Source organism: Rhinopithecus bieti, unplaced genomic scaffold (genome assembly GCF_001698545.2).
Source record: "Rhinopithecus bieti isolate Rb0 unplaced genomic scaffold, ASM169854v2 scaffold_5273, whole genome shotgun sequence".
Classification (NCBI taxonomy): Eukaryota; Metazoa; Chordata; class Mammalia; order Primates; family Cercopithecidae; genus Rhinopithecus; species Rhinopithecus bieti.
Genome location: NW_016805057.1, coordinates 2,250,702 through 2,261,220, shown reverse-complemented (window position 1 = coordinate 2,261,220; position 10,519 = coordinate 2,250,702). Strand labels below are relative to the sequence as shown.

The window sequence follows — 10,519 nt, the reverse complement described above, 5'->3', positions numbered from 1 at the left end:
CGCCCGGCGTGCCACATTTTCTTAATCCAGTCTGTCACTGATGGACATTTGGGTTGATTCCAAGTCTTTGCTATTGTGAATAGTGCCGCAATAAACATACGTGTGCATGTGTCTTTATAGCAGCATGATTTATAATCCTTTGGGTATATACCCAGTAATGGACTGGCTGGGTCAAATGGTATTTCTAGTTCTAGATCCTTGGGGAATTGCCACACTGTTTTCCACAATGGTTGAACTAGTTTACAATCCCACCAACAGTGTAAAAGTGTTCCTATTTCTCCACATCCTCGCCAGCACCTGTTGTTTCCTGACTTTTTAATGATCACCATTCTAACTGGTGTGAGATAGTATCTCATTGTGGTTTTGATTTGCATTTCTCTGATGGCAAGTGATGATGAGCATTTTTTCACGTGTCTGTTGGCTGGCCAATTTGCTTTTTATAATAATTATTACTCAATTTAGTTCAACGTACAATGCAATGGCTAAATTGTATCATTTCTCTTATAGTAAGTATACAAGTTTTAAAAACTGGTTTTTTCCATACCTTCTGCCAGTTTTCATGCATGGTCTCACCCTCCAGGAGTTCATTTTTAAGCTGTGAAGACATAATGGATACACATGAGACCAGAGTTGGGAAACAATGTCAGACAGGGTATGATGTAAATGCCAAGACAAGTGACAAAGATGGAAAATGTGATACGTGTTCAGGAAAAGGGGTGATCAGGGAGGGCTGGAAGGCAAGGCTGGTGGCTTTGAGTTACAAGTTGTTTGCTGCCTATTGGTCTCAGAGCTTTGGATTCATTGCCTCTTTCCGTTTAGGCTTCTTTCTTTGCATTCATTTCTCCATGGTAGAACTCCCTCTGGATTCTTAAAGCTTGTAAGCAACAACCTTCTTACTTTCAGTATCTCCCTGTGCCCTTTCCTTATGAGGCTGTATTTGACACATACTGAGTCTCCATGGATGTGCACCCTCCATCTGCTCACGGCTGCTCCATCTCACGTTCCGTCCCAGATGGTGAACTGCAGCGCAGATGCTACCACCACCAGCATTCTTGCCCGCTCAACCCACTGTCCCCCTGGCCCTGAGTGGCAGTAATGTCTGCCAGGCAGGCAGCCAGGCAGCTAACGTGCCTGGACCTGACAGTGGCCTCAGAGGAGAGCCACTTCCTGCCAAATGCTGGGGAAGGGGAAAATTGTCAACCATAAAGGAAAGAGTGGACACCTAACCAAGATAGGGAACCCAGTTGGCGCTGAAATCACAGCCCTTCAAATGGGCTAGAATGATCTCTCAAAACAGGAGGAAAAAAAATTCCTTAGAAACCATTCAAAGAAGACCTAAGTTCAAGTCATGGATGATCTAAATTAAAAAAAAAATTTTTTTCCCAACATTTCCTAGGTCTTTGACACAAAAGAAAGTTTTTTTTTTGCTTTTTTTCCCTTTTGGCTTATTCTCACTCTGAATTATCTGAAGCACTGTGACCAGGTTACTTGGCCATGCCGAGTTGGCAAACAGATAAAGCCATGTGGGCGAGGAGGTGGGATATACCTAAGCATCTGCCATCCACATGATACTGGGAGACTGCCATGTCACAGGAGCCATTGGATCCTTTCATGGCTTAGAACCACAGTTTGAAGTAAAAAAGAAAACATCAAATCCATGTTACTTAAGAGTGGTAGGATTCAAGAAGACTATCAAAACAGATTCCCTGCCTCACAGGCAGAACTTCAACCCAAGCAGTCATCCGTCTCTGGACCCTGCCTTCCCCGGGCTCCGTATCATTCCCCACACCTCCTTGGTTATGGGGGACTCCATAGGAGACTCGGGTCTACAGGACTAATTTCATTCCACCTCTCATGTGTACAAAAACGAAAACAAAATGCTTTAACATCATCAACAACAAAAGGAACACTGCTGTTCTGCATCTAGGGGAGAAGCTTCTCAAAGGAAAAGACATCAAGGTGTGGCCATGATTTATGCACACGAGGTCTAAGTCTGACCCGGAGAGGCTGGGACACAGAACCACTGAACTTTTGCTGAATGAAGTAATGGGAAGTTTGAGTTTTCTTCAGGGAAACAAAGAGACACCACAGGGGCTGCTTTGCTGGGAACAAACAGGGGTCTCTGGTGAGAGACACGAGAGTCATGTGCATGTGGCAGGTGAGGGGCTCAAGAAGGACCGTGAGATATTTATTGGGGTGAGGATAGCTATGGCATTTTAAAGAACAGCGGCATTTGATTTTTTATTTGAAATAGTTTTCCTTCTGCATCATCTTGTGACCCCTTCCATAACCCCAGCCCTCCCATAAGTCTTTACATATGGCAGTTTTGTGTGAGGGAATCTTTGGGGAAGAACAGATGTGAGATGCTGTCTGGTGAGGGGAAGGAGAGATAGGACAGTAACCACAGGAGCTGTGAGTAGTCACTAAGAAGAGGTGGTCATAGAGAGAAGGCTGGAGCACAGGCCACCTCGCCTCAGGAGTGGATGTATTTCACTCAAAATACACTAGAAGAAGGTGACCCTGTCGACAAGGTGGGAGGGGAAAGCTGGTTCTTATTGGGGAAGAGGCTGTACTGGCAGGAGACACTTAGGTCCTTAAGAAACAAAAAATCACATTTCCCTGGTTTGAATGAGAACCCACATACACATACAGATACATATAATTAATCTTTGCCATTTTTGGCTTACTAAAGTTTTATCTTTCATTACAGAATTTATCACATTATACTGTATTATTTCTGATATATTCATATGTTTTATAAATACCCATGTGAACTTTATATCTTTTGTACCAGCAAAGTGCCTGGCATATGTTAAGAATAGTTTGTTGAATGAATACTTGAATAAATGGCTGCTACATATATTTGTTAACAAGATGAAACTCTGAGTCACTCAGCAGAATCAGGTCTCATTTGCCATCATGGGGCTGATGTCAGTTTTGTTCCTACCTTTCTCCACCTCCCTGATCCGTTTAGATGAACCCTGAGATTCAGGAAGTACTAGTTCTGTGATGTCCTGCACTGGAATACACAACACTCTTCTACGCATCACAGTTTCTGGCTGAGGAGGAGGTGTGAACAGGCTGGCGTGGGCATGTCACTCTCACTGGGCCTGGCAGAGCTGGCCAGCTGCACCATGCAATACAGGGGTCAGCTCATTGCCAAGAGCAGTAGTGGTCTTGTGAGTAAGCTGAGTGGGCAGGCATGGCCTGAGTCATTTTGCAAGTGCCCGGAAGCTGACCATCCCACAGCCTCCGACATTGAACTTCCCATTTCCTGTTACAGTAGCCAAAACTCTACCACCCTTAGCTATTCATGCTTTTGGATCTTTCAGAGATCTCAACTAGTGAGTATTTGTGTTGGCTTCCAATACAGGGAGAGAAAGACAAGGGAGGAAGACAGTGAGAAAAAGAAATGGGAGGAAGATACAGATAGGTTTTGTACCCTTCCCTGTCCTTGTGCAGGACAATGCTTTCTCGAAAGAATAGCTTTAGCTCTTCCAAACTGCCCAGACAACCGTGAGAAGCCCACAGGGTCAGGACTCTCCACACATCTTCTTACACACATACTTTCTCTGCCAGCCATACAACATCTGAAAACTCACACACATGACAGAGATGGGAGAGAAGGATAAGAAGATCAAAACAAAGTGTGCTGTATAGTAAAGGCACTATAATCTTGACCCGATACCCCAGGCCCACATTTCAGGCTCCCTTCCCCAACTAGGTAAGACCTAGGACCTGAAGAAGAATCCTTTTCTAGATGAAGGTTACGATTAAGAGGAAACACACAACTGTATTTTCCTGATCCCAAATTAGAATGTAGGATCAGGCATATCTGTAAATATTTTTATCTATGAAGTCTTAAAAAAAGGAAAACAAATGAAATTGCTGCAGTTTACATGTAATAAATCTCCTTTATTGATGAATGCATTTAACTTTATTGACTTTGGTCTGGAAGAGAGCTACGAATCAGGTCTTCCGCCGCATTAAGACCACTCTGGAGCTGCTGCTCTTAACCACCTACACCATGGACATATGCACAGGCCAGTCCCTGGAATCTCCATTTCATTTGCCTTTCATGACCTTTTGCCTTTCAAATCATTGAACAAGTGATCTGTTATGCTCTCACTTCTCATTCTAAGTAAATATTCACTTTTTTTGTTTGTCTTTAAGAGATGAGGTCTTGATATGTTGCCCAGGCCAGACTCGAACTCCTGGGTTCAAGTAATCCTCCTGTTTCAGCCTCCTGAGTAGCTGAGACTACAGCCCTGAGCCACTGTGCCCAGCTAATATTCACTTTTCTACCTAATTTTGCATTTGTGATTTAGTATTCCTTTTCATCAAGAGGGCCCCATGTTATATAAGTTTCAGTCCCTACAAAGCTGTATCTGCCCTTTCATATACTATCCATGTAGTACACGGTCTTAGTGTGCATAATTACACAGGAAATCTCAACTAACGGATATCACATTACCATGTTTTGTTTTTTGTTTTTGTTTTGAGACAGAGTCTTGCTCTGTGACCTAAGCTGGAGTACATCTTGGCTCACTACAACCTCTGCCTCCTGGGTTCAAGTGATTCTCCCACCTCAGCCTCCTGAGTAGCTGAGATTACAGGTGCCCGCCACCATGCCTGGCTAATTTTTGTGTTTTTAGTAGAGATTGGGTTTCACCATGTTGGCCAGGCTGGTCTCGAACTCCTGACCTCCTCACGCACCTCGGTCTCCCAAAGTGCTGGGATTACAGGCATGGGCCACTGCTCCCAGTCACCATGATTCTTAATTAAGCAGAATGTTGTCTGCATGATGCTCTTAGAAGTAATTAATGAAATTAAAAGCATGAAAGCAGATAGTGGAGATTTCTATTTCAGAAATGTAGCAAGTACTTAACCTGGTCCCCAGACTTTTGTCCACCTGTATGCACAGAAAAATATGATAACAGCTAACACTCACATACTGTTTACTGTGAACTAGGCCCCATTTAGTCCTCGTAGCCACCCATTGGGATAGGTGCTAACTCATTTTACAGATTAAAAAAACAGCGGCACAGAGAAATCAAGCATTTCCAAAGTTACACCTAATATAAGGCACACCTGGTTTGTTGACGCAGGTCATCTATGTCCAGAATTCAAGGTCTCCACCTCTATGCTGTTATCACCTATGTAGGGTTATTGTTGATGTGTGAAATGATGATCCAGTAGCACAGAAACAAATCATTACTTCGTTTTCTACTGACAAATATTGTCTTTTACTCTTAGCATTCTGGTTAAATAAAATCATGGTTGCTTTCCTTTCAGTTTCCTCCCTTCCTCAACCAGGAATGAGAGATATCCCTGGACATGCCTGACACATAGTCTGACACATTGGCAGGGGTTGAAGTTGGCTGAGTGGTACCCCGAAAGATATCAGGCCCTAATCCTCAGAGTCTGTGAATATTCTTCTATATGGTAAAGTTTTCAGAGATACATCTCAATTAAGGATCTTGAGAGGAGAAGATCATCTTGAATTATCTGGGTGGGCCCTAAATACCATCAAAAGTGTCCTTATGAAAGAATGACAGAGGGGAATTAAACACACAAAGGAGACAGCAATGTGAAGGCAGAAACAGAGACTGGAGTGATGTAGCCTCAGGCCAAAGAACAGGAAGGAACGCTTCCAGCAGAAGCTAGGAGAGGCAAGGGACTGATTCTCCCCCAGAGCCTCTGCAAGTAGTGTGGCTCCACTGACACTTTGATTTCACATTTCTGGCCTCCATAACTGTGAGAGAATACATTTCTGTTGTTCAAAGGCATTAAGATTGTGGCAATTTGTTACACAAGCAATAGGAAACTGATACATGGGTCAATATATAGCAGCCAAAACAGTTTAAACGCAATAATAGTCATAACTGCAGTGCCTTGCACCCTTGCAATGTACTGGGTATGTGCTGTGTAACATACAGTCCTCCATTTCATTCTCATAAGGTAAATGAAGAAACTGAGGCCACACAGCTACTAAATGGCAGAGGAAGGATTCGAATCAAGGTCTGTCCAACTCCAAAAACCATGAATAGAAAGATCACACTATACTGTAAATTCCAGCATCCCATAGACGGGATGATGGAATGTGGAACATAGACATTCATTCCACTAAAATGATATCCAAATCCTAACAGTTCTTAATGCTCGCTATGGGTAGATTTATTTCTTAAACTTTCCCTGTTTGTCCATACACCCTCTCTTATTTTGTTATCTGTTGGTTGCTCTTAGTGCCACTTAAAAAAAAAATGTCCAAATTACTATTAGCCTGTTTTCCCAATGAAGAAACTGAGGCACAGAGAGGTTAACTCACTTGCTGGAATCCTGCAGAGCCTGATCCTGGAAACTGTGCTCTCACTACTCTGATACATGCCCCTACGGAATCTTGGTCTGTGTCAGTAAAAAATATCTGGCAACTCAATACTTTTTTCTCATGTGACTTTTACTTTGTAGAGTAGGTGTATCAGCTCTCTGTGCACACTTAAAGGTTAATTAAACCACTACAAAATGCAAAAGCAGCTAGGTCTTTGTTTCCGAGGTAATAAAATCACAAAGGATTCCTGTTCAAAAATGAAGGCTATAATATTCTGTTGCCAGTGGGTTTTGTGCATTTTTCCTGTTTTAACAACGTGTACTTCTCTCTTCACCAGAAACATTAGGTCACAAAAGCCAATCTCATCTACATCTTTACAATGTTGTTTATCATCTTTTTGCATGCGGGAGATAGAACTGGTAATGAAACAGCCAAATTGGATTCCAGCTAGGATTTGTCCTGACTTAGAATACTTTCAGAATCCATTCAGAACGCCTCTGATTTATCATTAAGCCCCCAGAAGCCATTTATTTCGAGCCAGCTTTTCAGGGATAGGACATCAGTTGTGTGCTAGTTATTGGGAATTATAACACAGCTGATGAAGTGTGACAACACAGAGTCTATTGGATTCGCACAAGATTACAGAAGGGTGTTACAGAAGTCAACAGCTATTATGCTGAAAATGTCTCTGAGCAGAGAGAGAACATGAAAATAAGGAAATAGATTCTATCCTGCTGCCTGTCATCCCTCCTAGGGTCTTTGGGTTTAGTGTACATGAATTCCCCTCCCACAGTTCCTTTTCCTACCCCTGCAGTTTTTCAGCGTCTACTCCCGCCCACTCCCTCTCTCCCTCAAGCAGGTTATCATACAAAATTAGAAATAGGGAAAAAGGGTGGATTGATACTTATGGCTGTGCAGTGGTAGGTGGTTAATTCAGCCACATCATGGATACAGTTATGTTAAGCAAAGGGCAGACAGCATGTTATTAAATGAGGTTTTAGCTGATCCATAAAATCCAAAACACTTCAGAAACCAGGAATCAGTCTTGTCATACTCACTGTAGCATCCACTTGAAGGTGTTCTAGGTCAGTCTTCCGCCTTCCCACAGTTTATGTAGCATGCCCAGGAGAAGCTGGAGGAAAGGCAGTAGTGAATTGTTTCAATCTCTCTGGCAATATTTTCTAAAATTACCAATGTGCACACTTAGTGACCTAACGATTACACTTTTTGGTGATTTCATCCTAAAAGAAAAGCATGACCTAGTACATAGTAAAATATGTCCAAGCGTGTTTATTACAACATGATACCCCATGGTTAAAAAAAAAATCTGGTAGGAAACAATCTGCATTTCTAGCAATAAGAAATGTCTGAAGAAAGCATGGGAAATATCTATCATGGAAAATCATGCAGCTATAAAAAAGAATGAGTTAGATCTATATGCATGAACCTAGAAAGATATCCACATAGATTATTAAGTGGGGAAAAAAAATCAGTTACAGAGTAACACACACAATACCGTATTATCAAACTTTAAATTTCTAGGGCTTTCCCCAGAGAGTGCCATCATATTCATATCATCTCTAAGTTTGAGGCAGCTCATCAGCATATCCATAATGCAAAAGGAAACTGGAATCACAAGTTGAGGTGGTTTCAATGCAGCTCTTCTTAGACAGGCAGATGGACTTCATAACATGTATGTGTCCTGCCCGAGCTTTTACTGCCCTAGTAATCCTCATAAACTAAAAATACCTCTCAGTCTCCAGAGAAATCTCTTCAAGTTGGGATTCTGGGGGAGGTATTAGGTTTAGGGGTAAGATGAAAGAAGGCATTTCAGATTTGCCTTTTCTTTTTTCTTTCTTTTTCTGTTTTTGATAGTCTCGCTCTGTCACCAGGCTGGAGTACGTGGCACAATCTTGGCCCGCTGCAACCTCTGACTCCCAGGTTCAAGCGATTCTCCTGCCTCAGCCTCCCGAGTAGCTGGGATTACAGGCACGTGCCACCACACCCAGCTAATCTTTGTATTATTAGTAGAGACGGGGTTTCACCGGGTTAGCCAAGATGGTCTCGATCTCCTGACCTCGTGATCCACCCGTCTCGGCCTCCCAAAGTGCTGGGATTACAGGCTTGAGCCACCGCACCCGGCCTGTGGCCATTAATTCTTAAAGTTTCAAGTCAAAGCCATTTTTACCTCATGCAAGCTGGGTTCCTTAGCTGATATCTTCTTCTACATCTTCTCTCTAGGCCCCCGTGGCTCCCTCTATTAAGGACAGGTGGTGAGCAGAAGTAGACAAGGCTTATAAGCCAGGCTGCTCCTCAAATGCAGCCATAGGAAAAGAAATCTGTGGGGTGTTTTAAATGCATGCCTGATATAAAGATAAACCTCGGGTATCATATATCAGGGGATCCCAATCCTCAGGCCACCTATGGGTACCAGTCCATGGCCTGTTAGGAACTGAGCCGCACAGCAGGAGGTGAGCAGCAGGCAAGCAAGTGAAGCTTCATCTGTATTTACAGCCGCTCGCCGTTGCTTGCATTGCCGCCTGAGCTCTGCCTCCCAACAGATCAGCAGCAGCGTTAGACGCTCATAGGAGTGCAAACCCTGTTGTGAACTGCACCTGCCAGGGATCTAGGTTGGACGCTCTTTAGGAGAATATAATGCCTGATAATCTCTCACTGCCTCCCATCACCCCAAGTTAGGACCATGTAACTGCAGGAAAACAAGCTCAGGGCTCCCACTGATTCTCCATTATGGTGCACTGTATAATTATTTCATTGCAATGTAATAATAAAGTGCACAATAAATGTAATGTGCTTGAATCATCCCAAAAGCGTTCTCCCCACCTCCACCCTGGTCTGTGGAAAAAACTGTCTTCCACAAAACCAGTCCCTGGTGTCAAAAAGGTTGGGAACCACTGTCTTATATGATATATAAAGTGCAAGTTCTATGTGTCCCAGAAAAGGATTTTAAAGGTAATTCATGGTGTGTATCATGGCGTGTATCTTATTATATATTAGTAATACTTTGAATGTGTAAAGTGCTTCTCCCTGTTCTGTTGGATTTATCTTTGAAGTAGCTTATAAAGGTAAAGATACAAGTATAGAAAACATTCCTTCACTGGCCCTATTTTATAAATGAAGGAACAGAGACTGGATGCAACATGTGGCAGATTATGCGAAAAATCTACTAGCTAAGCAAACGTAAGACTTCAGGTTCCCTGGATTCCAGGACAGTTGACTTCCCCATCTGAAGTGATACCTGACCACAATAGGTTTTAATCGTCAGCTTATAATGGTTCCTTTTACTCTGATAATATTGCTGATATTTCTAGAAATAACTTGTTCATCCATTTATTAATCTCATAAACCCCTGACTTGGTGAAAGGGAGTGGAAAGTGGTCAGAAATGGGGCTGGAACCATCATCAGGAAGCCAGAACCTCCACTGCCTGGAGAGTTCAGTTCAGTGTCAGGCCTTTGTCTTGAGGGCAATGGGAAACCATGCAAAGGTATTTAAGTTGGGGGAATGTGGTGATCAGTAGCATTTGGCAGCAATTACCCTGGGCTGGAGTGGGTCTGACAGCAATGGCAAATCTCGGGGCAGGAAATCCAGTCAGAAGATCATGACGATAAAGCAGGTGAGAGACGACGGTGTCTCAAGGGCAAAGGGGTTCCCATCACGACATGAGATGGCCACATCGTTCTTTCCCCAATACCACTGTTTCTAGACTTTTCCTTCTAGGAGGTCTGCAAATGTCTGTTATCGGGGGGAAAATCCGGCCCTGCTATTTCTCCAGCCTTCTCTTGTTCCCAGTCCGGCCCTGCCCCTTTAACATTCAGGAATGAGAGTGGAAGCAGAAGGCCCAGGTCCCCGCGGGTCCCGACGCCCGGATTCCACAGCTTGTGAGGATCCCTTGCGCATAGAGGGGGACGAGGCCACTGGCACTACGTCGTGACTTCACCAACAACCTGCAGTTCTCGTTAATGAGATTTCGCCAGGCCCCTTGGACTAACGCCAGGATTCTCGGTGCCCGCCCTCAGCGCTCTGAGATTAGACAATGCTCCACAGGCCGCAGCTCTCTGTTGACCATCCGCAGCGCCGAGACCCGCGCACACAAGCCTGCTGCCGCTAGCTCTCCCACAAGGCCGAGCGCGGCCAAAGGGCAGCCCCGCCCCCGCCACCTCCTGCAGCTCTA

At 43.7% G+C, this 10,519-nt stretch overlaps 1 protein-coding gene across 5 annotated transcripts in view; it reads right to left on the bottom strand.

The window, feature by feature from the left end:
* Positions 1-10,519, bottom strand: part of LOC108528971 (small integral membrane protein 2) — a 67,840-nt gene that overhangs the window by 36,625 nt on the left and 20,696 nt on the right. For 4 of the 5 annotated variants that reach the window (XM_017871006.1, XM_017871005.1, XM_017871007.1 and 1 more), the window contains exons 4-5: positions 7,387-7,460; positions 545-595 (exon numbers count right to left, since the gene is read on the bottom strand). The gene's annotated coding sequence lies outside the window, so the exon portion shown is untranslated. Of the gene's footprint in view, positions 1-544; positions 596-7,386; positions 7,461-9,882; positions 10,495-10,519 lie in introns of those variants that run through there. The other variant, XR_001885358.1, reaches the window with a different exon arrangement.